This window comes from Protopterus annectens, chromosome 1.part0 (genome assembly GCF_019279795.1).
Source record: "Protopterus annectens isolate FY-2018-M chromosome 1.part0, PAN1.0, whole genome shotgun sequence".
Classification (NCBI taxonomy): domain Eukaryota; kingdom Metazoa; phylum Chordata; order Ceratodontiformes; family Protopteridae; genus Protopterus; species Protopterus annectens.
This window is the reverse complement of record NC_056725.1, coordinates 1,331,314,097-1,331,326,365: the sequence shown is the minus strand read 5'-3', so window position 1 is coordinate 1,331,326,365 and position 12,269 is coordinate 1,331,314,097. Positions and strand designations below refer to the sequence as shown.

At 37.3% G+C, this 12,269-nt stretch overlaps 1 protein-coding gene across 5 annotated transcripts in view; it reads right to left on the bottom strand.

Moving 5' to 3' along the window:
- The window catches only part of CSF2RB (colony stimulating factor 2 receptor subunit beta), a 485,439-nt gene that overhangs the window by 440,339 nt on the left and 32,831 nt on the right, over window positions 1-12,269 (bottom strand). For 2 of the 5 annotated variants that reach the window (XM_044066480.1, XM_044066451.1), the window contains exon 2: window positions 10,353-10,597. The exons of the other annotated variants lie outside the window; for them this stretch is intronic. The gene's annotated coding sequence lies outside the window, so the exon portion shown is untranslated. The remainder of the gene's footprint in view (window positions 1-10,352; window positions 10,598-12,269) is intronic. 5 annotated transcript variants of the gene reach the window in all.

Below are 12,269 nucleotides of genomic sequence, written 5' to 3'. Positions count from 1 at the left end.
TTCTCCTATCTTCTTCCTGTCTGTCCCAGATCTCTTCACCAAATTGTCTTCTGGTTTTCTGCATATGTGCCTAACTACTGTAATTTGTTCACTTTGCCTTTTCTGCAATTGGAGCTACTTTGGCTTCTGCTCTTATGTCTTAATTTCTTTGTCAGTCTCACAGTGTGCATCTTACCACACATCTCAGGCACTTCTTCTCTACCACCTCTAGCTTCCTCACCTGCTCTTTCTTTACTGTCCATGTTTCTGCACAATACAGTAGCACTGATCACACCACTGTTTTGTACACTTTACTTTTCAGTTTCTTTGGTATTCTTCTATCATATACTATACTTGACACTCTGTTCCATTGACTGCAGTCCCTCAGATTCTAGCTTTAATAGTCTTATTCAAATTTCGCTTCTCATCAACTATCCCTCCCAGATACTTGAAGCTCCTAATCTGTTCCACTATGTTCCCCCCATCTTAATTCTCAGCTTCTTCTGATTTCCTCCATTTGTTGCCATTACAACAGTCTTATCTGTACTTAGTTTCATCCTGTGTGCCTTCAGTTTTGTAGTCCATTCTCCTATCCTTTGCTGAAGTTCTTTCTCAGAGTCCGCCTGTCATGGCACATCATCTGCATACAGCAATGTTGTTGATCTGCCCCTTTCAACCTGTATGATTATGTAGTCCAACATCAGTATGAGCAGCAGTGAGCTCAGAGATGAACCCTGATGCACACCCACTCCCAGTGCAAACTCCTCTGTGAAATTGAACACTGTTTGTATTTGAGTCATTGGGTCATTGCACATAGCTTGCACTAATTCTACCAATGTTTCTGGTACTTTGAAATACCACAAGACTGCACAAATCAGCTTTCTTAGGACCAGGTAAGCCAAGCTGGGTAACTGGACATCAAATGGCTAGTAGCTTATTGATGCAGGGCTGTTGGCTTTCATACTGGGCACACAGAGGCCAACAGGGGCACATACACCCCTCCCATCATTAGCATACATCTCTGGCATAGGTAAGGTCCTAAACTAACTTATCACCAGCAAATACCTATGCTCATTTTGTGGCATTAGTCTTCATGACCGAATAACCTAGAGACATATTTTACATTGTTGAGTGGCTAGCTCTAAGACAATGCTCAGTTTGTGATCTGTGTTCTGTTATGAGAATCTTATCTTGACGATAATGTGTACCACATTAGATACCCAATGTGGATGGTCTGTGCAACTTTTCCCACTATGTAGAGTCTGTGCTGCTGTGGTGGTGAGAGGAACTCTACAGAGATAAACGGAGAACATGCAAACTCCAAAAAAAAAAAAGGCATTGGTCAGTATTGAACTTTGTATCATGTACATCACAGACAAAAACTATAACCATTATGCTAACTGGTCTCTTCTGGGATCTGGAAGATAAACCATTATACAAGTTTGTGTTAATATGGCAAGACCCATGACATCCATTTTGTGAAAAGAAAAACTAAACTATTTAAAAAAGCGCTTAGAGTGATTTTTGATTCATTAAAATAGCTCAAGATGCAAAGATATAATGGAAAAGACACAATTCTTGAGTTTCAAAGAGGAGTTTTCCTTAAAAAGATTAGACCTGGTGGACAGATCATTTGATGAACTATGGACAGAAGTTTGTGAAATTGTCCTGGAGGTGGCAACAAAAAATATTCCAGATAATCAAGAAGATTAAGAAGACAAAATGGCTGTCAACAAAGAGTTTAGAAGTTACTAAAGGAAAAAAAAGTATACAAAAAGTAAAGGCGACAGGGAAAAACAAACCGATCTGAATGGAGAGTTTTAGAGGATAACAAGGAGAGATAATAAGACATATTTAAATGAGAAATGCAAACACGTGAAAGATAAGAGTAGAATGGGACATACAAGATATCTCTACAAGAAAACAAGCAATATTAAGGGAATCTTCTGGGTTAAAATGGACAGAATAAAGGACAAATATAGGAAAGAAATCAAAGAAGCAGAAGATATTAAGAAGCAGCAGTGAGGATATACAGAGATCTCTAGTACACACTGCAGTGTGATTTAGAACCAGGCTTTCCAGAGAGTGAAAGTGGACCCTAGAAAGCCTTTCTGTTAATAATGGAATTCCAGCCAAATTGTTTAAAATCTTGCAAAATTATGTTGTTACATAGTTACTTGAAATATATCAGTAAATACTGAAAATGCAATATTGGCCATTGAATTGAAAATGGGCAGCTTATATTACAATACCAAAAAGAGAAATGCTAAAGAGAGCTCAGATTATTGAACAATTGCACTTGTTGGACATGGTGCTGGCAAGGTAATGGTGAAGATCCTGCAAGCCAGACTCCAGAAATATATAAACTGTTGACAAACTATGGTGCTTTCCATAGTAACCACTACATTCACCAGACTCCAGAAATATATAAACTGTTGACAAACTATGGTGCTTTCCATAGTAACCACTACATTCACCAGACTCCAGAAATATATAAACTGTTGACAAACTATGGTGCTTTCCATAGTAACAACTACATTCACCAGACTCAGAAATATATAAACTGTTGACAAACTATGGTGCTTTCCATAGTAACCACTACATTCACCAGACTCCAGAAATATATAAACTGTTGACAAACTATGGTGCTTTCCCATAGTAACACTACATTTCAGACTCAGAACAAACTATGGTGCTTCCCATAGTAACCACTACATTGCCAGACTCCAGTATATAAACTGTTGACAAACTATGGTGCTTTCCATAGTAACCACTACATTCACCAGACTCCAGAAATATATAAACTGTTGACAAACTATGGTGCTTTCCATAGTAACCACTACATTCACCAGACTCCAGAAATATATAAACTGTTGACAAACTATGGTGCTTTCCATAGTAACCACTACATTCACCAGACTCCAGAAATATATAAACTGTTGACAAACTATGGTGCTTTCCATAGTAACCACTACATTCACCAGACTCCAGAAATATATAAACTGTTGACAAACTATGGTGCTTTCCATAGTAACCACTACATTCACCAGACTCCAGAAATATATAAACTGTTGACAAACTATGGTGCTTTCCATAGTAACCACTACATTCAGGCACAATGCTTTCTAGTCACAAGGCCAGTGGCCATAACAGACATACAGTGCAGAAATTAGGGTTCAAACACACACATGAAGTTAGCTTTACTAGCTAATTCCTCCTACAGACTAGGATTCATCCTCTGCCATTTGATATGTAGGAGTCCTGATTATTGATGTTTTTATGTGCAAGAGATGTGCAGTAATTCTTCTCTGAATCATGATTCAGACATGATATGGAAAACCGTTATTTTACTGACCCTCGGTTTGATAAGCTGCTGCCGTTTTTGTAATTTACCCAATATATATTTCAATAGAAATGTGTTTTTTTGTTGTTTTTTTTTTAGTGTTGTGGTAGAAAATGACAATTTCAGCATTAAAATGTTAGATATAGCTGTTATGGTACTCTTGGACTTAGGAGTACAACCTAAGGATATTTTATAACCAAGTATTCTAAAATTATTGTCTGAAATATTAACTATAATGTATTTATTGGTTTAGTAAATACAAGCCTTTATAGACAGGGAATAAAAAAATAGAAAAGTTCAGTAATAGTGAGACAAGCTTCTGAAAACTGTACATAAAGACTAACTTAATTTTCAGTAGCAAGATCTTTTTCAGGTTACCCTAGACAAGGCTTTCTCCCTCTGTGTTACTGGCACTAAGAATAAATAAAATTATCACTGAAAAAGGTGTCCCAATCAAAGTGGAGCCACTGTGGAGTACACAACAGCTCACCAAATAAAAAAGAAATTAAAGGCCCATAAACGTTCCAAAAGCTTTATAAAATACACAAACAAGATAAAAACCTAGGTTTATTAGGTTGACTCACATAACATTAAGAACATCAGAACACACTTCATACATTCTACCTCATTAATATAGGATTTGAGCCTTAACTAATATATAATATTTGATGAACATCATACCATAAATAAATTATTTTATTTTAATTATTAAGAAGAAAGTACTGAATTGAAGAAGTGAACAACATGTACTGACAACTAATACCAAATCATAATATATTGAATTGATTAATACAAAAAATAATAAAATAATATATATATATAAATATATATATATATTGACCTACAATATAGATAAAATTAATGAATAAGTATACTGTTCAACCATAAAATAGGCTTTATACTAGTATTATTTTTAAAAAAGGGTGTTGAATTTGTAATAATATTCCTTTAATGGCATTTCTTCATATATAATTTCATATTATAAACAATATTAATAACAAAAAAAAAAGGACAATAAATGGGAGAAATGTTTAAAGGAAATAAAAATATGTATTTAGAAGGATACCTCTTTAAGGATATATTTGAGGGTGAGAATAGTAACACCCACAGTGACTTCAAAACGGGTGGGTAACTATAAATGTGTGGTGGGCTCAACCTGTGGGTATAGTCACATATCTGACTGTTAACTTACTGGCACTAAGAGCTTTGTGCATCTTCTTCTTTTATGTTATGGCTTTTTGCTGTGGATGCTGCTGATACTAAAGAAAGTGTAAGAAAATCTGGCCATTGTAACAGTATCAAAGAGTGTATCCAGTCCTTGGTAATTAATGAGTAACCAGAAAAGTGATTGCAAGATCCATTATGGGGACAAAGATAACCATGAAGAAGAAGCAAGTAAATGACATTAAGCAGGAGAACATGGCAACTCTAAAATTAGTTGTGCTTCAGTTGGCACAATGCTCTCAGATGCCAGGGTGAGGATGTAGAAGGGAAGGGTTTATTGTCTGTACAATTTCTGTTGGAGGCCAGAGCTCTCATGGGTCAGCAACAGTGTCAGGAAAAGTGACATGATGTCCATAGTCATTGCACTTACTTCCTCTTAGACAATAGTTTTTTTTTTTACTGCTTGCCACTATAGATGGCTGCTGCCCATACCTTTCTGTCCAGCTTTCATGATTATGTCACAAGCTGACCTCCCATGTAGTTATAGGGGCACCCACAGTGAAGGGATATGATCTGGTTTGCTGAAAATGTAATATGGTGTACCCAGGGAGGGAAGATGGGAAGGTCAGGGATCAAGTGAAGGGTCAGCTCTGGGTCAGATGTGACTTAAGAAATAAAACCACAAATTAAAATAGCTGTATTTGAGCTAGGCTGTAGACTTACAAATGCAGCAGACCAAGCTGAAATGCTGGACAGATATAATTAGTGTTAACAAGGGAGACTTGAGGAGATACCGATGTTTGAAATGACTGATGGGAAGATGCTGGGTAAGGAACTGTGAAATTATTCCCTTGTGTTGAAGGAGGATGAAACTCCTGCACTGATAACTTCTCTGCTATTAGCAGAGTTACGAGAGTTTCTGTGGGTCTAGTCACAAAGGTTTTAAATACTCCCTGAAAATAAGTTTTGTTTTTGATGGCTGGAAATCATTTAATACATTTTCCTTTGTGAATGGGAGGAAGAAGGAAGGGTCCAGGGAATTACAGAATAGTGAGATGGTATCCATATAGGAAGAAAATGGAGGTGTCACGAGAGAGAAGTTTGGTCAAGTTCCCTGAAAGGAATGGGATACAGGTCTTGAATTACCATGAATATGTAGAAGGAAGTACTCATAGCTAAAGTGGTCATTAAAAAAATATATATTGACATAGTCTACCTGGGCTTCATATAGGGTTTTGATTCAGGGGTTGATTCACTATTGCAGAGGAAAGTGGCCTTATCTGAAGTCTGAGCCAGTGTAGGTGAAGATAGTGTAAACGTGTAATGAAGCGGCTGTTTGTGGAAGGTGAAAAAGAGACAAAACTTGACCACTTCAAGGGACTGAGGAAAGGGGCTTCCTTACTGGTGAAGGTGATGGGAAGAAGTGAAAGGGCAGGACATGAATGGCACACTGTGGATACCATGGGAGCATGGGGGCATGCATATACAGTGTGCAAAATCCTGTATTGAATACTTTACATGTTTTAGCCCATACCTGTGTTGAGGGGGCTGGATAGGTGCAAGAAGGTAAAAATATACAAAGAAGCTGTATATAAGGACCAAACAGATCTCAGTCTTGTCTTTCCCCCTTCCTAGTCATAAGCTAAATCTACAAATAAGATAGCTCCCCATGAAAGGAAAGACCTCACACAAAGGGCCTGGTGGGTGAAGTACGTGAAGGGAAAAAATGAATCTTTTTTATTCTGGAAGTGCTAGGTGGTCATGTTGGCAAGGGAGGAAAAAAACACTAAAGTTTGTTTAATTACTATCCCATATGCAACTGAAGGTCAGATTAAAGAGGTTAGGTATTGGGGAACAGTTGATTATGCTGATCTGGATACAATAATGTATATTAGGCAGAGAACAGAGCAGTAGTACAAATAATGACTTCATATCTGAGGCCTGTGCTCAGCAGAGCACCACAAGACTCTGTGCAGGGTCAGTTTTAGTCAAGAAGGTTTTCTGATCTAGGCTGAAACAGTTCACTGATGACATCAAGCTGTGGACAGTACTAATCAATAAGGGTAAAAAGTCTGCAGGAAAACTTTGACAGATTTACTTACTTTTCTATTTAATTTAGTTGTTTGTAAACTGGACAAGTAAACTGGTCATAATGGATTCTTTTCAGTCACAAACCAGACCACAAAGGCAAGAATAAACAGAATATGGGCAGCGTAGAGTAGTCAATCAACCAGCATGTTTTTGGGAAGTGGGAGGAAGCTGGAGCAACTGAAGAAGACCTGTACAGTCATTCACAGGGAGAACACATTAACCTCATAAAGACAGGATTGAACTTTGCCAGTGTGAGGAAAAGATTTTAACTAATGAAATACTATTCTGCCCTACTGAATGGATAGACTTGATAGAACTGTTCAGAAAGTAGCAAATGAAACAATTCCAGGCAGGTACAAAATCATACATTTTAGAAGCTGGAGTCCACATAATTACTACACGGGGGAGTATGGTTTTAACAAGAAAGAAGACTGGGAGGAAAATCTATACAGGACTGTCAAATTACAGGAAATCATCCCAATAAGTAAAATAGGATGGCTAATAATGTAAACAAACTGTTGAGCTCCACTCCAAGGGGATTTCATTACAGAAATATAGAAATAATACTAGGCTAGTTGGGGTTCTGTTTGTCTGTCAGAATACTACATACATCCCTAATGGCCATAACTTGTAAAGAAATATTGTGGCAGCAATGGGGGCGTGCGAGGCATTCTTCAGAATGCTGCATGTTATAAAAGGCAGAATTAAAATATTAGGCAAATTACAAACCCATTGCATGTTTATTCAGCATGAAAATGGTAGGGAAACAGGATCTGGACCTTCCCAAGGCAGTCCGATATTAGGTGGTAGTAAAATGTTGCTCTTAGGCAGGATAAAATGATTGAGGGAAATTATTGTCATGAAACGATGTTAGAAGGAACTTGGAGGTAGACACAACTCCGATATGAAGAAGCACTTCTTCACAGTGAGGGTAGACAATCCTTGGAATACTCTGGCACAGACAGTAGTGGTGTACATAACAGAGGATGGGCTCTGTGCTGCTGAACACATGGGCGTTACATAGAGAGTATAGTGGAGAAGTGCATCTACACTGGCTAGTAATAAAGGGAATGTTGTAAATAAGCATTTAAAATCATTGTGTTAGCATATTCTTTTACTTGCAACTTTATACATTTGATCTGTTTAAAAATACAGGAAAACATTTCCTATCACTCATCAAAGTACCAGAAATGTTACAAAAATTATATTTTATTCCATAACATAAAACATTTACATAAGACAAATGAAATAAAACTTTTCAGTTAAGTATGCAGTAGATGGATTGGACACTCTAAACTGGCCATAGGTGTGAGTGAGTGGTACTGATGAACTACGGTGGCAGGGTTAGCCACACAGCAGTGTAAACCTTTACTTGAGGTGATTGTCACTGTTGAAGTGACACCCCGACCCCATGTGCAAAATGGGAAAAAGGGATTGAGGATGGATGGATGGATTAAGCATTAACAGTTAAAATTAAGAGAGAGTGAAGAGATATTTTACTATTCCACAAGCTGCAGCAACAGTTTCTGTGCTAGAATGTCCATCTGTCCATACAAAAAAATAATTTACTGTCTGTACTAAAAGTAGTGCAGTCTCACTATAGGTGCTGTGTCAGAACCTTCAGGGTGTGTGTGTGTGTGTGTGTGTGTGTGTGTGTGTGTGTGTGTGTGTGTGTGTGTGTGTGTGTGTGCATCACAGCTTCTATTACTAGTATATAGTGTGTGCATATTTGTATATGCGCATGTGCTTTGTGTGTGTGTGTTTTCATTCCGACAGCAAATATAAGATGAGAAATTCAAAAACTATGCAACGAGAGAGTTATTAGGAATGACTATGCAAAGAAGTGATTTTTAATGTGACCCAAAGTCAAAATAAGATTGTAAATTTTGTGCAACATTAGAATGGAAAGGGATCTGATTTTCATAGCTGGACAGCCATTTGCAAAGACTTTGTACATGTTCCCTAACTATTGCATACTAGCTACATTTGGGTTTGACATGTGCCTTATTTTGAACTTTGACCAGATGAAGTAGTTTTGCTTCAGTTACATGTTGCATTTCATGCAGGACACGCTGCATACAGTACTTCTGTTCTATCTTGTTATGTGCTACAGAACAATGTGGGTTCAGTCTGTAGGGGTCTGGTCAAATCAGTGAAGGCAGATGTAGAGTGAAGCTATTAATTCAAGAACATCACAAGAGTACCAAAAGTCAAAGGTCAACCAGGATGTTTTGTTGGAGTCTTCCATGTGATATATTACCTAGTGCAACTTAAGAAGTTTGCCAGTTATAAAATATTATAAAAGGAAACAGTATCTATGTCGATTGATTATCGTGTGTGTAGGTTAAAAGTATTAGGAATAAAGCAAAAAAATGAATGCAAGTTTTGAATCTACTCCATGAAAATTCTGCCCAGAGTATGAATATCAAGCAAAATACAGTTCTAACACAACAGATAAAAGAGTCTCAATTCATAGGTTCATAGATCAATGGATCTAGGACTGTTGAACGAAAGTTCAACAGTCCGAATCCAAAATTATTGAACGCACTTTAACGAAAGCACTTTTACCGAAAAAGCACTTTTGTTAAAGTGTGTCAAAAAAAAGGAAAAACAACAAAAAGGTGTTTATGCAGGGGGGGCTATGCTCCCCTGCACCCCCCCTACTTTAATATTCTCACTCCAAGATTGCACTACAGTGGAGAAAAGGAAAACATTCCCTTACCCGCACCGTAGTACGATCTCCACAACAGTCATTCTCCCACAACTCCCTCTGGCTGCAGACATACATACGCGAAAGTGCTTTTTCAGTTAAAAGCACTTTCACGTAAATATGCCCAGCCATTAAGCCTTTGGTGAAAAGCACCATTGAGCATCAATCCTAGACCCAGAACAATACCAAGCTGTTGATCCAGAGGCCATTAGTAGCCTAGCCACAATATCCCAAATCATAGGTACCCTTTGACATGGCTAATTTATACCTAGTTCAATCCCTTTCAACTGTGTGTGGTAAACAGACAAGAACATACATATATTCAGAGTAAACACACACATATATATATATATATATATATATATATATATATATATATATATATATATCTTAGCTGTTTAATCATGCACTAAACAGTGAGAAAGAACACAGGAATCCATCTTCTGACCTGCATAATGTATATTTAAGTTTTTAAGAAGTTACAATAGGAAAAAATCAGCGGTAAACTATGTATCTACTTTCCCAATATTGTACTATGTACTTTTAATATACATTTGTATATCCAGTAACAAGTTTTTTTGTTTTTAAAACCTGCTATCATTTCTTGGTCCTCTGCAAAATGCATTTCGGATTCAAACTCAAATATAAAATTCAGGGAGTTTCTCCTATTCAAATTAACATAAATATGCATTTCATTCTTTCCCAAAGATATATATTAACTCATAGGTGCAAAAATCTGCAGAACTTATTGCTCCATTTCTTTTTAGTCTATACTGAAAACAGACTTCTGTTTCCACATTTGGTGCAATTATGTATAAAATCAATAGTCTCCACATCTGTCAGTACTTTCAGTGTATCACCAAGCAAACTTAACCACGGACTCTGACAAAAGAAAAAAAAACTACAGACACATTAAATTAATCCCCATCTGTTTCTGTTTACACCAAAAATACATTTCATTAGTGTAGTTATGTGGTTCTTTTTTTGTTCAAGACAGTAGCAGAAATCCAACATAAGAACAGAGAATGCACATAGGAAATCCTAACAAGTCATCTAGCACCTTACCCAATGTTTTGTGATTAGTTTGGTGAAGAAAAACAACGGATGTTCCAAAACTAGTCCGAAATGAAGACTGTAGTTCCGAATTTGCCTATAATTTGCTATTTTTTTTTTGGACAAATGACAGCACTCCTCTGTTGATCTACAAATGAGATAAGTTCTTCTGTATTAACTTAATATACACCAGCATTGACACCATCTCCTTCGGTTCCACTTCTCTCTGTTTTATATATACAGCCTGACAGCTGAATCTAACAAAAGAGGAACAGATTAGAATATCCTCTTTCACATTCCCACATAGAAAAGCAGAATATTCTGTGGGTAGTGTATGACTGTATCAAGCAGTTCTACAGTAAATTAAGACAACACACAAACAAATATTTCTGTGAGTCATCAAAGTCTCAGGCTCTTTTCTTGTAAAAAAAACAGAGGCAAATCTTAAAATATCATGAAAAGATGACTGAAATCAGACAGGGCTTGCCGTTACAACAAGTATTAGTCAGTGCAGACTGTTTGTGACTGTGAGGTGAAAATAATAAAAGGGGGAGAGATAGGCAGACATACAAGTAGACAGACTTATAGAGAATTATTAGGCAGAATATATCATTTAGGTCTTGGTATAAATTAATTTTGAAGAGCAATGTCTTGCTGGGTTCAACACTGTTTAAACTGCAAGGAGCAACTTAATTATCTTAGCTACAAAAATGTTTTGTGTGTTTGTGAGTGTGTACATGCATGTGCGTGCACGTTTGCTTGTGTATATGTCTATCTGTATATCTGTATACATATATATATATATATATATATATATATATATATATATATATATATATATATACACACACACACACACACACACACACACACACACACACACACACACACACACACACACACACGCACACCACACACACTTGCATGTATGCAGTGGAGGATTGATAAAGGACAGCAAACACAGAACAAGCATTGACCATGGACAATGAACAGTTAGCTATGGCCACATCCTTGCTCCTACCAAGTATGTACATATGTATTGAAGCCATAGCTAGAACCTCTCCCTTCCCATGTATGCACTATAGCTGTGGCCACAGCCTGCCACATTTATGCACTGGTTATCAGCTTCACTTAGTGTTATGTACAGTCTCCCCACAGTTTGTATACTGTATCCATGCCTTAACATAAGTCCTTTTAACCCAACATCCAGACAGTAGAATTCCATGTCAGTGTCACAGATTTGTAATTATACATAAAGAGTACTATATACCAGACAATCACTGACATGCACCGCAATGTTTGCTAGTCCTTCTGAGGTACTTTATCAGGTGTAACTTCATCACTAGTTCTGTGACATTCCAAGTCAGTGGGATCTTTACTGAAATTCCTCTATTTCACAGTTGTAAGCAGAGTGGTTGATGCCTCTGGTTCTGGTTCAGAGGTCTGCCTCTCAGGAGGGGGGCAATGCACCCTGACTGGAGGTAACCTAAAGGGATCACTGGTGCTTTCTCAGAAGGGAAAAACTCATAATCATCACCCGCTCCTTTTTTTTACTAATTTTCTACAGGGGGGTCAGGGTGTCATGTCAATCATCACCATCTCTCTATTCAATAATACTCTTCTATCTTCTTTGACAGTCATGCCTAGCTGTCACAGATCTTCTTGCACACAATCAATCTACCTCTTGGCTGAATGCCCTTGTTTCTTCTTCCTTTCTTCTTGTTTCTCCTAAATCTTCTTCACCAGATTGTCTTCTGTTTTTCCACACATATGCCTGCACTACAGTAATCTGTTCTCTTTGACCTTGTCTGCAATTGGAGCTACTTGTCCTTCTGCTCTGATGTCCTCATTTCTTTGTCTGTCCCACAGTGTGCATCCTTCCATTCATCTCAGGCACTTCATCTCCGTCACCTCTAGCTTCCTCATCTG